This window comes from Calliphora vicina, chromosome 4 (assembly GCF_958450345.1).
Source record: "Calliphora vicina chromosome 4, idCalVici1.1, whole genome shotgun sequence".
In the NCBI taxonomy this organism is placed as follows: domain Eukaryota; kingdom Metazoa; phylum Arthropoda; class Insecta; order Diptera; family Calliphoridae; genus Calliphora; species Calliphora vicina.
Window position 1 is genome coordinate 27,702,026 of NC_088783.1, and position 19,745 is coordinate 27,721,770.

Below are 19,745 nucleotides of genomic sequence, written 5' to 3' on the forward strand. Positions count from 1 at the left end.
AACATAAGTATTTTCATTCCTTCTTATTCTACTTTTTTCTACAATAAGTAATTATACTGGAACTCAAGTTGAAATCAAGTGTAATTCAAGCATTGAATTTCATTTTGTAAATGGGACTAGAAGCATAAGGATTTTCATTCCTTCTTATCTCAAAAGCAATTTCTACTTCTTTCTACAATAAACATTTTACTGGAATTCAAGACAATCGATGGTATTCATTTTGTAAAAGGAAATAGAAATAAATCACTTAGAAGCACTTTTATTGTTATAAAGCCCAGAGGTTACTTTTTCAATTCTTTGGAATTCATTAAGTAGGTAGGATAATTTAAAAAAAAAATATTTAAAATCAGAAATGAAAACGATTTCCTGAAAAGCTGGGTTAACTTTTTATTTCACAAACAAAGCAAGTGTAATTCAAGCCTTGAATTTTAGTCAAGCAGTTGACTTATAGTTGTATTATACATTATATCAATAGCATTCTCCAATAAAAAAGAAAACATAAATTCAAGTCATATATTATTTGTTTCAAATATTTTTCAAGTTTAAAACATAATTATATTTGCATTCATGTCAAATTCCAACAAAATGTTCAAGTGCTTGATTTTTTGGTTTTCATTGGGTTAGAATGATTCAAATTGGTTCTATTTAAAACTTGAAATGAAAACGATTTCCAGAAGAGCTGGTATAACTTCTCATTTCGTAAATAGAATTAGAAATAGAAGAACTTTCATTGTAATACAGTCATGATATTACTTTTGAATTGCAAATTCAAGTTAGGTTTTCGATTTTTTGGAGTACTTTCTAATAAATGTGTGAAGTAATTTAGAATGTTAAAAACTAATTTATTCAATTCTCATTTTTCAAAATATATTTTTTTGCTTTTCAGCAAATGTGCTAGATTTTGCAAAACAATAAAATAACTAATCAAACAACATTAATATATGCAACAACTAGTTATTTAGTTTTTTTCTTATTGCATGCAAAAGTATTAAGTCCGCAACTAAATATATTTAGTTGCTATGTTGTTTCAGGTAAAATCGCTATTGTCTTTAAATTTGCTCCCAAAAGGCAATGGCGCAACATTATTTAATAGCAGCAGTCGAAACTAATGTTGTCCAAGCTAAATCAGCTGATATTAATATTTATATAACATCCTAAAAGTATGCTATAGTTTTTATATAATGCCAGCCTGGCTTCGAAGTAAGTTCTTGGAATATTCTTGAAAAAAACCATAAAGTTGAAAAATTTAGCTAACGCCTAACGCTCAAATTGTATTTCTAATACCAAATATTTCCCCTAAACCTCTGCCTTAAACATGTGCATTTTTATCAATAACTTGTTGTTGACCACTAACTTTGCGGTTGCTTTTATTTATAAATGCTAATTGTTTAACTTCGTTTAAATCAATATTTATTTGCAACTATTTTTTTTCTTCATTCAATTATTTAATAAATATTGTTTTAGTAAGAGAAATTTGTCAAAGGGCATTATTTGTTTTTTTTACAATTAACGTCATGATGGTGGAATTTTTTTTTTTCATATTTAAATATTAATTAGCTTGAGTGTTTTATTGGTGGGAAGAAAAAAAAAAACAAATAAGATTTTAAAATCAATTTAGTTTTAGTTTTATTAACACGTTATTTAAACTGAGCTTGAAGTTCTAATGAATTAAAATAACAAGTTTTGAGAAACAAATCAGAAATTATAGTTTTGTTTTTAGGATGATTATATTTTAATTTTGTAATTCTTGGTAAAAAATATAAGGCGTTGTGTTCATGTTTTAGAAAATGTAAATATGGGAGGAGTTGTGTTAGATGGTAATCAAAATCACAGATGATTCAAAGTGTTCCAGGGCCAGAAAAGATGTGAATATATTTTGTTCTAAAAGAAATCAGAAACAAATAAACCAGCAAATAAACATGTGTCAACGTGTGACAATCGATGGTACTCATTTCGTAAAAGGAAATAGAAATAAATCACTTAGAAGCACTTTTATTGTTATAAAGCCCAGAGGTTACTTTTTCAATTCTTTGGAATTCATTAAGTAATCAGTCTTAAGTAATTTAGAATAATAGAATGGTAGGATAATTTTAAAAAAATATTTAAAATCAGAAATGAAAACGATTTCCTGAAAAGCTGGGTTAATTTGCTAATAATTAAGTGAAGTAATTTAGAATGATAGAAACTGGTTCAATTTGTCTGCATATGTACTCCTAGAAAAAAAACAACATTTTACAACTTTTTTAACAATATAGCCTCAGTAATTATTTATATGATTGTGGTAACCATAATATGGTAATGTTAAGATTCACATGATTGTCACAATCATGGCAATCATGTTCATAGATTATCCATATCCATAACTCCTTCATCATAAAAATGGTTGTCACAAACTTATAATTATTTAGAAAAATCGTATATATGATTGCGATAATCATGTGAATCGTAAATTTACTATATTATGGTTACCGCAATCATATAAATAATTACAGTGACCATAATATTGTTGAAAAAATATTGGAAACATTTTCCTGATGAATTGTTCCTTTCGTTAAACGAAATAGAAATGCAAGCTTTTTCATTGTATCTAATACAATCACGATGTTACTGTTAATTTTTTTTAAATTAAAATTTCTAGTTCCTTTTTTGCTTCTTGGGAAGTCATTATAATAATAGATATTGGTTTATTTAATTCTATTTTTTTCAAAATATAGTCTATTATTTTGCTGCTTATCGATTGCTTATGGTGTAAATGTGCTAAGTACAATTATATGAAAATTCAGATTTTAATATAAAACATTAATATAAATAACTATTATAGTTATTTGGTTTTTTCTTGTTAGATGAAAAAAGTGCTAAGTCCGTTTTTAGAAATTATAGTTTTTTTTTGGAAATTGAAATTATAATACAAAACTTAAGAACAAATAAAAATACATCATTTACATAAACATGTTGTATAGTTGTTTTGTTTTTCTCTTGTTGCTATGTTGTGTTAAGTCCAGAAATATGGAATTAGAAATTTAACATTCTAATCAAATTGAGTGGAGTACAACTGTATGAATGCATGAAATTTGTATTAATTGTAGTTTATTTATTTAATATAAACCAAAAAAATGTATTAACTCATATAATTTTTTAGAAAATATTGATTTTTTTTTTTAAATTTTTAAAAAAAGTTTTCATTTATATAATAAATTTAAAGCCTTATTCATAATAAATTTTTAAATTTATCAAATTTTGTATGAAAATTTTGTTTTATAAATTAAAAATAACTGAGCAAACTTTATAAAAAAAATAGGCTAAGTATTAAAGTAGACCTATAAGCCGCCAAGACACTTGATTTAAATTTCATATATTATTGTTAGCATCATTCCTAAGAATAAGGAAAAACCTACTGACGCTTTCTGTCACTCCTATAAAATATATAATAAGAGGACTTGGCTCTTTTATACTCTCAGCTTAATAATCAATACAAATTGATTTAAAACTAGAAAATGTAGTGGTTTTAAATTGTCTCTTATTTCACAATATAATAGGGTTTTCCATGATTTTAATTACTTTAATATTTAAACCTTTTGCGAAAGTTTTGAAAACCTCTATATATTTTGTTAGAAGATACAATTTAAAACACCTGTAGTTCTTAGTTCTACTAGATAAATACGTATTCTTTTTTAAAAAAATAGAAATATTAAGAAAAACTGTTTTTAAAATGAACGAAAAATTTAATTACTTTAGCTTAGTGTGCAAATGTGTTAAGTCGCTTTTCACAAATTTTAAAAAAACGTTCTAAAATCATTTGCTTTAAATATTTTTGAAATCTGTTAATGCAGTTTCATTACTAACTTAGTTTATAAAAAGTGTGTTGGCTACTTATAAGTCCTTTTTTGGATCTTGGCACTTTTTTTTTACATATTTTTAAATTTTTAGTGGACTTAGTACATTTTCTTATTTTTATCGTTTGATTTAAAGTCTGTATTCACACTAAAGTTGCTGTCAAAAGGCAATGGATATCAGCAGTAGATAGGCTAATAAGTTATAAAATGATCAAATATTTCCTTAACAAATTTATGGTTTAAAATTAAATTAATAAAATAAAAACAAAAACTAGTTTGATTATACTCAATTCCATTTGTAATAGATAATAATTATGAAATTTTTTTTAAAAAAACGTTGGCATACCATAAAATGGACTTAGCACCTTTGCATGACAAGGAGAAACAAGAAAAAAACAGAATAATTTTAAAGGGTTTTAAGCAAACAATGTAGGTTTTCTTAGTCAAATGTTTTGTATTAGAATTTGCAGGTCAGTCTTAAAATTTATTGAATATTTTAACGATTTAATTGAATTCTACAATTTTTTTGTAAAGTTTGGTTTCTTTTGTTAAGAACTTAAACTTTTCTATATTAATTAATCTTTTAATATAAAGTTTTCCATAGATTTCAAATCTTTTTTCATTAAACCTGCAATACTACTAAAATATATTTCCTTTAACAGGTTTTTTCGTTATTGATGATAAAATCTTATGTTTTAGGAATATTTTTCCCAATAAAATTACACAACGCCTATGATAATTTTTTTCAAACAAAAACCGCACACCACTTCTTTTGTTGTTATTGTTGCTGTTTATAATAATATAATTATAGTAAATAATGTCGAAGTTGCAATATTTTATTCCATTCAATTTTGCAAAAATGTTTTAAAGCTTTTGATTTGCTGTTGTTTTTTTTTGATTATTTCAACTTTATGACTTGACTTTAAATTCATTAAACGTAATGTTTTATGATTTAGCAAATTTATTATAGTTTTTTTTTTGATACTTAAGTTTTCTTGCTTTAAACCTCCAAAAAATTTTAAAAAATTTTTTAAGTTTTTTTTTCTTTTGCTATTTTTTTTTATAAATTAAAATCAAATAAACACGTACATTTTTTAGTAGAAACGTAGAAACTTGTTGTTGGTGTTTTAATGTTTTTTAATAGAGTATTGAAACTTTATTGAGTATCCTCCGTTTTTTTGTGTGATGGGGTTTTGGGGGGTTAAAAATACACGATTTTATATTTGAGAAAACACAACGACTAGACGCGCTTTAAAGACGAGAAATGTCTATGCTGTTGGAGTTGCAATTGATTACTAACGTATTTTTATCACACCACAACAGACTAAAGCTTAAGCCGATAAATTTTCGATTTAAAACAACAAGAGTCTAAAAATCACTAAAATTTAACAAATACATGGATAAATTGAAATAAAACATAAATATATGTAAATGAATATGTATAGCAATGTATGTGTATGTATGTGTATAAGTTTTTTTTTTTTCTAAAAAAGTAGTACATTTAAATTGTTTATTTGTTGAGGGTAAAGTGTAATAAAAAGGAGGCTTTAACACAATACACAATCGTTAATTTGTTTGGGCGCTCTCAGAGTGTTGAGTTTTAAGCTTTACTCTTGGCTGTAATTGTTGTTGTTTGTTTTTTTGTTAAAGCCAAAGCTTTACAATTCACTCACTCATAATGAAATTGAAAGTAAAATTCACACACATTCAAATTATTGGATGAAGGTATTCACTCAAATAAAAAAACACAAAAACAAGAAGTATTAACAACACACGATCACAAAAAACCACAGCACAAGACTCAACTCTGGTTATAGCTGACACTGCTGACACCGTTTTTACGCAAAATAACAAATACAAAATATAAAACACAACAACAAACCTACTCACCCATAATATAAACTGGATTTTTGTTTAAATTTTGGTAGCCAAAATGCAAAACATTAAAATATCAAAACTTGATTTGTGTTACCCTCACTTAACAAAAAACGATACCATCATCATCATCATCAACATCTCAGCCGTCATCATATTGAGTATGATGTAAAATCGCTAACAACATAAAAAAAACAACCACATTCATGAAAATTACTCCCCAAATTGTAAAATACCTGTTGCTAAGTTGTCTAAATAATGTCTAACGGTTGCATGTTTAATATTTTCCGCCTTTTTAAGATCATCATCATTGTTGCAGCAAGTCTCTCCCTAAGCATTTTAATAGATTTTTCATTGTACCTCTTGGCTACAAATCTTTTAGAAATGCAATAATTTCGTATATTCGCAATTCATTGCCTTTAATTTGAAACATTTTGTTGCAAATACAAAACATTTCGCTTTCTTAACAGCAAAATCTATTTAAAAATTTTGTTTGTATTTCTTGCATAATTTACACATTTTTATAGTTTAGCCAGAAATAGTTAAAATGAAGAAAAAAAAACTCATTGCAACAGAAGTCGTTAAACAAAACTTGTAAACTCATCATCTCACTTGCAAAAAATGCATAAATGTTGCTTGTTTATTCTTTGTTATTAATTACTTAATACTACTACATGCTTTTAATATTTTAAAACCTAAAGTTTTTTGTTGTTATGCCAAAGAAAAAGACAAACAAAAAGTTTTTAAAAAAGAATTTATAGGCAATACGCGAATAAAAACAAAAGACTTGAGCAACATACTTACTTTGTGGTGGATGTCAGTGACAGAAGAAGAAGAAAACTGAAGATTTAAGACCCGAACACAATGTAGAGGGCAGTTAATAAAACAAAAGATTTAAGACAGAAACTTGGTTAATGAAATTGTTATTGCAAGTGCACATAAATTTAAGTCCCTCTACTCGTACTTAAAAAATAATGCGCAATAAATAGATTTTGGAATGTAATGGTTTTAATAAAAAAATCTTTAAAGGAGTCAATAAAAAAACCATTAAATTGAAAGATAGAAAACTTATAAATTTGAAATATCAAGCATATATTAATAAATAGGTATGTGATGAAGATTTATAAATTTTAAAATGAACGATTTGGAAAGTTCTGAAGAATTTCTATTGATATTAAGAGTAATTTATGAACCATATTATATAAGAATATGTTCTTATCTAAAATATTTACTCAAAAAGGGATAGAAACACAGAAAAAATAACATTTCATATTCAATTACAAAATTTATAAGCTCAAATAAATATTTTACACAAAACTCATGAAATTAAACCAGAGACCGTAAATAACGGTTATCCAGAAAATTTTAAATCAAAAAATCACTATGTTAGAGTCAATGGAGACATATACTCTTATATACCAATAGATTCGTATTGACGTGATCTTTCTTAAATTGCAATGCAAGGTGCTTACAAATTGTAATGATCTGACCAACGACAAGCAATTTACATAAAATGAGTTTTATTTTCTGACGGAAAAAATAAAAGTCCTCAAATGACTTTTATTTTATGACGGAAAAAATAAAAGTCCTCAAATGAGTTTTTTTTCTGACGGAAAAAATAAAAGTCCTCAAAAGACTTTTATTTATGACGGATATTTAAAACTCTTTTTTTAACAGTTTCATCGGAACTTTTACTTTTACGTTGAAAAATAACAGTTTTAGATGGATTTTTATTTTTAAATTCACAAAATAACGGTTGTAAAATAACTTTTTTGATATCCCTTATAACCGTTACGGTCCCTGAATTAAACACATTTAACAAAAACAAATTTTTGAGAAAAACCTTAACACACGTTTTTCATTAAAACATTTAAACCAAGTATTATTTGATTTTTTTTGATCATGTCAGTCATTATGTTTAGTGTTAATAATATTCATTTGTTCTTAATCTGATTAAAATTATTAAATATTTTCATCAAAACCCATCTTAGTTCTACAAAAAGTTGGTCGAACAATCAAAGGTCTGTCATCAAACTGATTCCAATGTTATAAAATATTATCGGGAGAATTTGTCCGTTGATTCAGGTAAAGCCAATAAATATAATGCATTTTCAAAAGAGCTCGCAACATATCCAGTAGAAAGCAGTCCGGTTAGATCTGTACTCGGAAAGTTAAAACCAATACAGGTTGAAAACATACAAGAGTCAAAAAGTTACTGACAGGAACGATGCTAAAAATTTAGAGGCCAAAGACGAGAGCATGGAAATTGAAGTGAAATTTTATACAAAAAATATACCTGCTACATAATGGTTGACGAAATGTACGTATGGAAAATTTTTCGCAGCTTCTGGGTAAATTTTTTTATGTTACATATGCTCATGGGAATGTTGTAGAAAAGTTTAGGAACCAAAATTAGAAAATTTTCCCAAAATATTCTTAATATGGGAAGCAGTATGCAGTTGCGGCAAAAGAAGCCAAACATTTGTTACAAAGGGCTCTATAAATACTGATATTTACATCAAGGAATGTTTACAAAAAAGGATGCTTCCATTCCATAAGACTTCTTAATGTGTCCACTTATTTTTGGTCTGCTTTGGCATCATGTCGCTATGGTAAGAAAGGTATTGAGTGGTATAAGAATAATAATGTGTTATTTGTACAAAGAGCGGCCTCCAAACTGCCTGGAGCTAAGGCCAGTGGAGAAATATTGGAACCTTGTTAAAAGAGAATTGAAGAGTACAAAAAAGGTGTCCAAAAGAAAGTTCAATAAAAACCTTCTATTGCGGTTTTTATTTAACTTTCTGTCACACCATTTTAAGGACAATATCTTTGCCTTCAAAATGGAATCAAAAATGATGTTGGACTTTGAGTAGTTTCAATGTTATGATCAATTAATATAATTTTAGCCAATTTTAAAAAAAATTTCGATTTTCAAATCGCGATATTTTTGAAATGGAAAGGGTTTCCGATAAAAACCCTTTGGAACCGTATTATGTGTGGCAAATTTCATTAAAATCGAAGATGTCAAATCCGAAAATAGCAATTTTCTGTCCGTTTTGATATGGATTCTCCCAATTGTACTAAAAGTATCACCAAAAAAGTCGCCGTACAGTTAACCGTTTTAAGGCAAGGAACATCAATATTAAAATTAATTGCATTTAATATATGGCAGGTCGTCCTTTCTTAGCAATTGCAACATTAACTTATATGTCATTTTGAAGGGTACATATCTGTCATTCATTCTCACTTAGTTATGGAATATTATAGTGTAAACAATGTTTTTTTTGCTTCGAAAATGTCGAATTATGTGCCAACATAGCGTCATATGCAGGAAGTTTTGCGATACTTCTTTTATTTGATTGAGCCGATTGCTCACCAAAGCTTATGGTGAATGTGTTTCATCGGTTTCAATATGCGAGAGATGGTTTGTGCGGATCAGAAGAGGTGATTTTACGGATGACAAAGATCGCCGAGGCCAGCCAAAAAAGTGTGAAGACCAAGAAGTGGAGGCATTGTTTTGTTTGCAAACTCAAAAAGAGCTTGCAAAATCATTGGGAGCTACTCAAGCAACAATGTCAAAACGTTTGCGAGCAGCTGGATTCATCCAAAAGCTGGGAAATTGGGATCTTGACACACGATTTTGCATGTGATTGAACGCTATAAAAGAAAATAATTTGTGCACCGAATCAAACGTTCTTGTCCTCAAAAGATGGGCAGTTCTTTTGGCTCGGTATACATATGTTGCCAGAAAAAATACCGCATTTTTAAGTCATAAACCCAATAATAATAATAATAATACCTACTGTTATACACAACATTTTCTACAGAAAATACTTTCATACTAAATATGAAAGAATGAGTTTCTGCCAAACTTACGCACTTTAAAGCAAACTACCCTTCACCATTAGTGGCAAAGTTATATATAAGTTTGTAATTTCTACATTTTTCACTTGCGACCTCACAAAGTATATATGTATATTCTGAATCGTTATATATAGCGAAGTAGATTTAGCCAGGTACGTCTGTCCATCTGTAAGATGAAATCAACTTTCCGTAGCCCACAAATAGCTTACAAACATGATTCATACATCAATTTATCCCGGCTCGGTTGCTATATAAAATCGAGAAAATCGGCCTACAAATGGCGGAGATATAAGGAAAAAACCGGGCAACTTCGATTTTTGGCCTATTTTTTATCTATATCTGGATTATTAAGTCATTAATATAGATAATATGGATATCTAATTTCAGTCCATTTCAACGATATAAATATTTCTAGTAAATTGGACCACAATAGGTCAAAATCGGGAAAAATATTTTTCAACTCCAATTTTTTTTCATAAAATTTTTTTTTTCACAAATAAATTTAAAAAAAAAATCTTAAAAAAAAATTGGAAAAAATATTTAAAAAAAATTTTAAATTTTGGTTACCTAAAAATATTTAAAATTTGTATTTTAAATTATAAAAAAGGGAAAATTACACTATGATTTTTTTACACTTTTACACAACAAAAACATGAACATAATTCCACAAAAAAGACAAATTTTTTAAACTATCATTTTTAAAATTTTTTTAAACTATCAGGCTACAAATTTACAAATTTTGTTCACAGTGGTTATAATTCCGTAGTTATTATTGCTATCGATTTTTTTTTTATCTTTTTCAAATTCCGTTTGATTTTTGAAGATTGTTTAAAGATTAAAAATTTTGGTTGCAAATTGATATTTGTAAGAGATATAAGCGTATTTAAATGTTTTTTTAAAACTGGTTCTTATATGGGAGCTGTGACCAATTATGTACCCAGCTTCACTACAATTATTTATGTCGAATTTCAAGCTGATAACCAGGGAAACCAAAATATGCAAGTGCATGTTTTTTCTGGTGAGTCTAATGAGCACATGGATAAGATATTTACACGTTTCAGAACTATTTAAGAATTTGTTAGTGCATATTTTTGCATATTTTACCCTTAAATTCATATTTCTGCATATATTTGTTTTAAGAGCATATTATTGTCATATTTTTGCGTTTTTATAGCATATTTTACTGTTTATTAGCTTATTTTGACTTTATCAAAAGCAAATTTTGTCTTACTCATTTTTCGCTGTTGTGTTACAGGTTTTTACTTTCTTTATTTAAAATTCAAAATTGAAAAATATATGGCTTTTCACCAAAAAAAAAAAAATTTAAAAAACAAACAATTTTTTTTAAAATTTAAAAAAAAATTAAAATTTAAAAAAACAAAATTTTTAAAAAACAATTCACATTTTTTTTTCCAAAAAATTAAAAAAACTAAAAAAAAAAATTTTGTTCACCTTAAAATATTTAAATTTTTTATTTTGAAGTATATAGCTCTCTTACTTGTTTTAACATAAAATAAACACTATTTTAATAATAGCGCCATCTAGATATCAAATTTAAGTTCTAATTCAAACTTAACCGTTCTAAGTGTTAAAGAACTAATGTCTTTTAAATTTGCTCCTGTAACATCAGTTGATGTCGAAAGAACATTTTCTATGTATAAAAATGTTTTCAGATCCAATAGACAACGATTTTTATTTGAAAATTTAAGTCAATATTTTGTAATTTATTGCAATAATAACCTTAATTGAAGAAGTGATTTTATATTTATTTAAAATATCATCAAAAAATACCTCCCGAGGCCTTTTCATAGCTTACGTTCCTATAATTTTTATGTTGTACATATTGTTATACTTGTTTTAGTTCATGTTATTTTTGTTTATTTTATGTTACTTTACCTTTTTAGAAATAAATTGTATTGATTTTTTTTTTGTAATATTATGTAATAGTTTGTTTTTTTAAGAGCATATTTTTTAAATTTTAAGAGCATATTTTAAAGTTTTTACTGCATATTTAAAGCGCTTAAAACGCTTTTTTTAGAGCATATTTCCGGTTTCCCTGCTGATAACGATATTTGTAAGAGATGTATGCGTATTTAAGTGATTTTAGGAAGTGAACTATATATTAGGTCTATAGTCAAATATGGACCGATCCATACAAAATTTCGGTTTGTAATTTCTTTTTACATAGAACTTATGCTTTTACAGAATTTTGAATGGCTACTGCAAATTATATAGGCATTTATGTACCATATAGCCATATTATGGGAAGAAATTTGTATGGGGAATGGGAGAAATCCTGAATCAATTCTTGTAATTTTTAAAGAAAAGAACAAAATTTCTTTATATTATTTGCAATACATACTATAATTAAAGAAAATTGCAAAACATTTTCAAAAAGGAATCAACTATTTTAGATGTTGTCTCACATTTTGGTCGATAACTCTGGTTCTACTTGACCGACTTTGTCCTTTATATTCTTTCCTCGAGGCACTATCGTGTCAACAACAGACGGCCAGTCGGGCGAACATAGCTAGATCGTCTTAAAATTTTATGAGGCCCCAGAATGTGTATATTTTTTTGTTCTACGACCAATATTTCGATATGTTACAAACGGATGGGTATAAAAAAGCAGTGCTGCATAGTCCATAAATTCCCAATTTACAAAACTAAAAAAAATAAATGCCTCCAAATACTTCAAAGTCAATGTATTACTTAGCAAAAAGCTTTTACAAATAGTGATTAGAGAATCATTATGCGAAGAAATCTTATATTTGGCCGGCAATATTTATGCAATATTTAATACATGCAACTGCCTCAAATGCTTTAGTATGCCTCTGCTTTAGCCACAAAAACAGACATATTTAATATACTTAATCCCTGTGTTAGAAGATTTATTTTTGCCAGAAATTATAAAATAAATTGTTTAAAAAGGAAAAACGAAACTGTTGTTATAATAATTAAAAATAAATCAAATAAGCATTAATTCTAATCATTTACTAGTTTCAATTCCGGTTTGTTTAAGATTTAAATTAAATTTCAAATATATTTTGAATATATTATGTGTCCAAAAAAATATAAAACAAATATTGTGGCCAAACTGGAAATTTGACAACAAATCATAAAATAAAAACTTCAAATGGCAAATTATCTCGTCGCTTAAATTTCGAAATATTTAAGAACAGCTTTTAATTAAACAAAAAAACAAGAAAAAAGATCTAATATGTCTACGAATTGAAAAACCTTACAGAACTACTTATCAAACAGAAATATATTAAATTATGAAAATAAAAAAAAATGACGATAAAAACGAAATAAACAAAATGATAATAACCTTTTCTGATTTGATAAATACCACAATTATTTACAAATAAACTGAACAATTAAAACCATAAAGACCCTATAAAATGTTAAATCATTATGATATCAATAAAACAATTTCAAATAATTGTTTGTTAATTGCAGCTGATTTTAGAGTGTTGGGTCGATTTATTAATTCGAATGAAGAAAAAAAAAACATTATTACCGGAAGTTTAAAATCATCATGACAATTCATATTTCCACTTAATTTTGTTAAATTTTACTGGTTTATGTCTTTAGACTTATTATGTTGCGTTTGGCCTGCCACCATTAAATTTTCAAGTATTCTCTTCTTAGTTTGTGTTTATTTAAACAAAATTTCGTTTTGTGTTTTTGTGTGGATTTTGTTTACCTTCAAATCATTTGTGGAGCAGTTGAGGCAAATCTCGAATATGTTTAAGAAACAACTATCAATTGTAGATTTGTTTTGAAGGACTACTACTTTGGCAATAAATACATTCGCTTGCAGCTGTAGACTCTGAAGTCTTACTTACGGTTATCGACTTTAAGGCCACAATTACATGCACACACACAATTAATACTCTCAACTACTTACAAAACTGACTAGAATTAAACTTAAAACCCAACCTGTTATTAAAAACTAAAGTCTGTATGAGTATGTTACTCATAATTTAAACTAGATTCAGTTGGGCTTTTACAAGTATAAGTTCTTATCACTTGAATACTTCTTAAGATCTATGTAAGATTTGAAAAAAAAAAAATAAAAATTTTATTTTTTTAATTCAAAAATTCTCCTCCTCTTGTCATGATCTTTTGACTTCTTTTGCTGTCAGTGTTTGCGTGTTTGTGTTATGATTGTTCTCCTCCTCTTGTCTTATGATTTTTAGATTTTTATATCAAGTATACGCCAGGTTGAACACAAGCCAACAAATTTAACAAGTCCGTACTACATGTTGTCTGTATGACTATCATTATAATCATAATTTGTATGTGGTATGATTACTCAATATTCCTGTAGTGTATATCTATTTAGTTGTATTTCGTTTTGTTAATACAATCTATATATATAAAAGAGTAACGTTACTGACTGACTGACTGACTGACTGACTGATTCATCATCGCACAGCCCAAACGGCTGAAGCTAGAATCACGAAATTTTAACTGTGGGTTCCTCCCTCCCCAAAACGATCCGATAAGAAGGGATTTTTGGAAATTCGAACGTTTAGGGGGTAAAAAAGGGTAAAAACGGGTAAATTCGGTAACCTTATATCTTCAAAACTAATAAATATACAAAAAAACTTAAAATAGCATGTTACTCCATTTAAAAAATAAGCTGACAGGTGTTTCGTACTTTTTTGAAATTCGAAACTTTTAGGGGAGAAAACGGGTAAAAACTGTATTTTGGTACTTTTTTTGCACCCTATGTATCTTTTAAACCAATAAACATAGAAACAAATTTTAAATCGTATTCTTTAATTAACAAAAAATAAAAAATATAAGTTTGGTACTTTTTGGAAATTCGAACCTTTAAGGGATAAAAATTGTGTTAATTTTTGGTACTTTTTCATAAAATATGTTTTTCTATAATTTGACATAGACATACGAATACTTTATTATGAGCTCCCACCACGTTGCAGAAATTTATTTGAATGAAATTGTACCACCTCAATGGGGATAAAAAAGGTACCAAAAAGGGGATAAAATCGGGAAAATACATTATATTTGAAATTATTAAGCCAATTTTGATAATTTTTTTTAACGTTGGTTCCTGGATTCATACAAAAATTAACTAACAGCGTGTTATTTGGAACTCGAGTATCAAGGTGTATATTGGGCCAAATCCGGGTAAACAGTTTGGTACTTTTTTTAAAACATATTTATTCTTGGGCACATTAACACAGATTTTAATATTTTGATACATACATGCCTATAGCATAAACAATTTTGGCAAAATGGAATATTTTTAAATTTCAAACTTGAGGGGTGTTCAAGTAGGAAAAGGGAAATTGGTACTTTTCTCCTAATGGTACTTTTTTAAAATATTAAATTATTTCAGTTATCGACATTAAAGTTAGCTGATTTGTATCTGAGTGAAGTTTGTGTTAGGCATAGGGTATAATATTTAGGCATCAAAATGTGTGAACAGAACTATAGGTACTTTTTTGTTCTTCTAATGGTACTTTTTTGAAATTTCTATAACAATGGACTTAGAAACATGAAATTAAACATATATGGTCCTAAGTGAGTGAGAATTCTAGGGGGAGTCTTTTGGTACTTTTTCTTTATTGGAATGGTACTTTTTGTAATTTCTTCACCAATGAACCTAGAAACATAAAATAAAGCTTATATATAAACCGAGTGAGTAGGAAACCACAAGTGTGGGTTTTTTGGTACTTTTTCTATATTCTAATGGAATTTTCTATAACTATGGACTTAGAAACATGAAATTAAGCATATATGGTCCTAGGTGAGTGAAAATTCTAAGGGGAGACTTTTTGGTACTTTTTCTTTATTCTAATGGTACTTTTTTGAATTTTCTATAACAATGAACTTAGAAACATGAAAATAAGCATATATGGCCCTAAGTGAGTGAGAATTCTAGGGGGAGACTTTTTGGTACTTTTTCTTTATTCGAATGGTACTTTTTGTAATTTCTTAGCCAATGAACCTAAAAACATGAAATTAAGCTTATACGGACCCGATTGAGTGGGAATCTACAAGTGACTGCTTTTTGGTACTTTTTCTATATTCTAATGGTACTTTTTGAATTTTCTACAATAAAGGACCTATAAACATGAAATTAAGCGTATATGGTCCTATGTGAGTGAAAATTCTAGGTGGAGACTTTTTGGTACTTTTTCTTTATTCTAATGGTACTTTTTTGAATTTTCTATAACAATGAACTTAGAAACATGAAATTAAGCATATATGGTCCTAAGTAAGTGAGAATTCTAGGAGGAGACTTTTTGGTACTTTTTCTTTAATAGAATGGTACTTTTTGTAATTTCTTCACCAATGAACCTAGAAACATGAAATAAAGCTTACATGGGCCAGAGTGGGTGGGAATCCACACGTGGCTGCTTTTTGGTACTTTTTCTATATTATAATGGTACTTTTTGAATTTTCTACAATAAAGGACCTATAAACATGAAATTAAGCGTATATGGTCCTATGTGAGTGAAAATTCAAGCGGATTCTTCATGGTACTTTTTTTTTATTAAAATGGTACTTTTTTTAATTTTCTATAACAATGGACTTAGAAACATGAAATTAAGCATACACGGTCCTAAGTCAGTGAGAATTCTAGGGGGAGACTTTTTGGTACTTTTTCTCTATTCGAATGGTACTTTTTGTAATTTCTTCACCAATGAACCTAGAAACATGAAGTAAAGCTTATTTGGACCGGAGTGAGTGGGAATCCACAAGTGCCTGATTTTTGGTACTTTTTGTATATTGTAGCGGTACTTTTTGAATTTTCTGTAATAATGGCCATAAAAATATGAAATTAATCGTATATGTTCTAAAGTGAGTGAGAATTCTAGGGGGAGACTTTTTGGTACTTTTTCTTTATTCTAATGGTACTTTTTTGAATTTTTTATAACAATGAACTTAGAAACATGATATTAATCGTATATGTTCTAAAGTGAGTGAGAATTCTAGGGATAGACTTTTTGGTACTTTTTCTTTATTCGAATGGTACTTTTTGTAATTTCTTCACCAATTAACCTAAAACCATGAAATTAAGCTTATATGGGAATGAGTGGGAAACCACAAGTGGGGGCTTTTTGGTACTTTTTATATATTCTAATGGTACTTTTTGAATTTTCTGTAATAATGGACATAGAAATATGAAATTAGGCGTCTATGGTCCCAAGTGAGTGAAAATTCAAGGCGCTTGGTACTTTTTCTTTGTTCTCATACGTACTTTTGTGAATATACTATAATAATGGACCTAGCGTTTCCAAAAAACCAAAGAATTTCAAAACCGCGGTTTCGTTTTTTTTTTTGGGTTTTGTGATAATTTTTAAATATTAATTGTTATAGAAACAAAATTAGTTGATAATATAGGAAAGGCTATACAAATTTAAAATTCAAAATTGACGGGTTATGGTTTAGTGAATGAGAATTCAGAAGTGATAATCAATGGTACTATTTGTTTATTGCAATGGTACTTTTTGAATATTTTATAATAATTTTAGGCACACATGATTTTAAATGAATTTGAATTCACAAAAGTTGACTTTAGTGGTAACTTTCTTTTGCATTTTCTATAATAATGGACCCAGAACTATGAAATTAGACATTTACAATTAGATTCACAAAGAGAGACTTAATAGTACTATTTCATTCTTCTAATTGGGGTGGCGAAGCGCACCGGGTCTGCTAGTTTATTTATAATGCCGGCTGCTTGGTTACAGCTCTTTTTGAGCTACATAGTAGCACAACAGCCATGGATTATGGTATCTATCTGATAGTTTAAAGTTTAGATGAAGTCTAATATTGCAACAATATTGTATAATTTATAAACAGGGATTCCCAACCGGTTTGAAAATTAAGAATTAATGGACTTTAAAGAGAGCCTCTGAATTAAACAATTCCCTCATGTTATATTTGGCTTTTTTATACTCACCACCTAACGGATGGGGTGTATCAAATTTTTTTTATTTTTATTTCACATGTTCATAATGTTAATTTATATAGGTATCTACACAAATTTTGCTCCAAATAAGCTTTGTATAAACTGAATTAATGTCACCTAATTTTATGATTCTCGGTCCATAATTAGTCATAGCTCCCATATAATGCCCGCTTCCAAAAATCAATTTAACGAGCATAAATCTCTTAAAACTACAGGTATAAACATAAAATTCAACATAAATAAACTTCATATAGACTGATATATGTCTATATGAAGTGACAGCCTAGTTTCATTGCGATCGGTCCATATTAAGTCATAGCTCCCATATAAGGCTCGCTTCCGAAAAACGAGCATAAATCTCTTAAAAATGCTGGTATAAACATACAATTCAACAGAAATAACAGTCATATAGACATAAATCACACGACCTAATTTCATGGCGATCGGTCCATAATTAGTCATAGCTCCCATATAATGCTCTCTACCGAAAATTATACACGAAAATAAATTATAGTGTAGGGTATTGACCGAACATACTGCCTTACTTGTTTTTATCTGCTTACAATTTTTTATAAGTAAAGCTGATGCAAAAAATAAAAAATCCGCATTTTCGTACTAAATGCTATAAAAAATTAAAAGTTCAACTTTAGCTTAAAATTTCTCAACAACTTTTAAACCGATTTTAATGAAATTAAAACTGGAGCAAAATTCAAGAAGATATCTGTCCATCAAAAAAAAAAATCGAAAATATCTCTATCGGTTCAGTGTTACAGTGTTTTGTGGTGGTATGATAATAATAAAAGAGGGAAATAAATCTGTAACTTCCAAACTCTTATGCCGATTTGAATGAAATTTCACATGCGCAAAGAGGAAGTGTAGTCGAGTTTAAGTTTTGAATTTGGAGCGGGACCAGGGGTTCCCAAAGTAGGACACTTCGGGTATGTTCAATTTTTAAAATGATCCTATTACTTCGTTTGTGTTCCGATTTAAAAAAATACACATACAGAATCTTCTCGTCGAGCACTATATAAAACCTAAATAAAGGTAAATTCTCAGCGAGTTGTTTTGTCTACTTTTCAAAAATGTATATAACTTTTGACAATTAAAAAATTCATGGAATACTTTTTTGAAAAATATGACAAAAAATGCTTTTCATTGAATTTTGCATAGATACAAATTTTTCAAATTGAAATAAAATTTTTATTAATGAATATTTTTTAATGAAATTTCACAGTTATGTAGATTTTTCTATTTAAAATGGAAAACTAAAAACAAATTTTGAAATTTGTTATCAAGTATCCCGCAATTCCCAAAAAAATCTTGAAAAATCCCAAAAATCGGATTTTTTTGTTTTTGAGACATAATATCCATAATAGGGGCGGGGTTATCGGAACCCTTTACAAGGCAATTAAGAACTTATTGGGCCATCTAAAATGGGTTATTATATTTTGATATCGAATATGCGATTTGAGAATTTTTGCCCTAAATTTGAATTTTATATAAAAAATAGGCATTTTTTAATGGACCTGATCCCGTCGGTATCAAAAATTATAAATGTTTTTTTCATTTAAAATATTTGGCGTAAAGTTAGCTTTTCAAAAAGTACAAATTCATTATACATCCTGTTAGAAATTTTTTAGATAACTTAAAAAGAATAAAAGTACTTTTTTCCAATAAAAATTGCGAAAAATCGCCTTTTTTAATTTTTTTATATTCCAATGCATGTAACTTTGGACTCAGTCATGATTTTTAAACACTTCTTTTTTCATTTGATATATAGATCTATTGTTAATCCTATAAAAGAAAAAAAGGTATAAAATCGGCGAATATTTGGAACCGCGGTCACCAAAAAACTGGAGTAGGGTGGGTAAAAATGTTGAAAATTAAATTTTCAAATGCGAAGAGATAATTGATAGCTACGACGAGGTTTTATGTAGTGCTCGACGAGGAGATTTTGAATGTGTAATTTTTTTTAATCGGAACACATACGAAGAAATAGGATCATTTTAAAAATTGAACATACCCGAGGTGTCCTACTTTGGGAACCCCAGGTCCCGCTCCTGGTGGGGTCATGAGGTCCAAATTCAAAACTTAAATTCGACTACACTTCCTCATTGCGCATGTGAAATTTCATTCAAATCGGCGTAAGGGTTTAGAAGTTACATATTTATTTCCCTCTTTTTTTATTCTCATACCACTGTGCGACGTACATATAG

General features: G+C 28.0%; 1 protein-coding gene across 2 annotated transcripts in view; it reads right to left on the bottom strand.

The window, feature by feature from the left end:
• LOC135958236 (keratin, type I cytoskeletal 10) overlaps positions 1 to 5,114 on the bottom strand; it is a 42,016-nt gene extending 36,902 nt beyond the window's left edge. For both annotated transcript variants that reach the window (XM_065509128.1, XM_065509127.1), the window contains exon 1: positions 4,923 to 5,114. The gene's annotated coding sequence lies outside the window, so the exon portion shown is untranslated. The remainder of the gene's footprint in view (positions 1 to 4,922) is intronic.
• Positions 5,115 to 19,745: the final 14,631 nt, after the last annotated feature.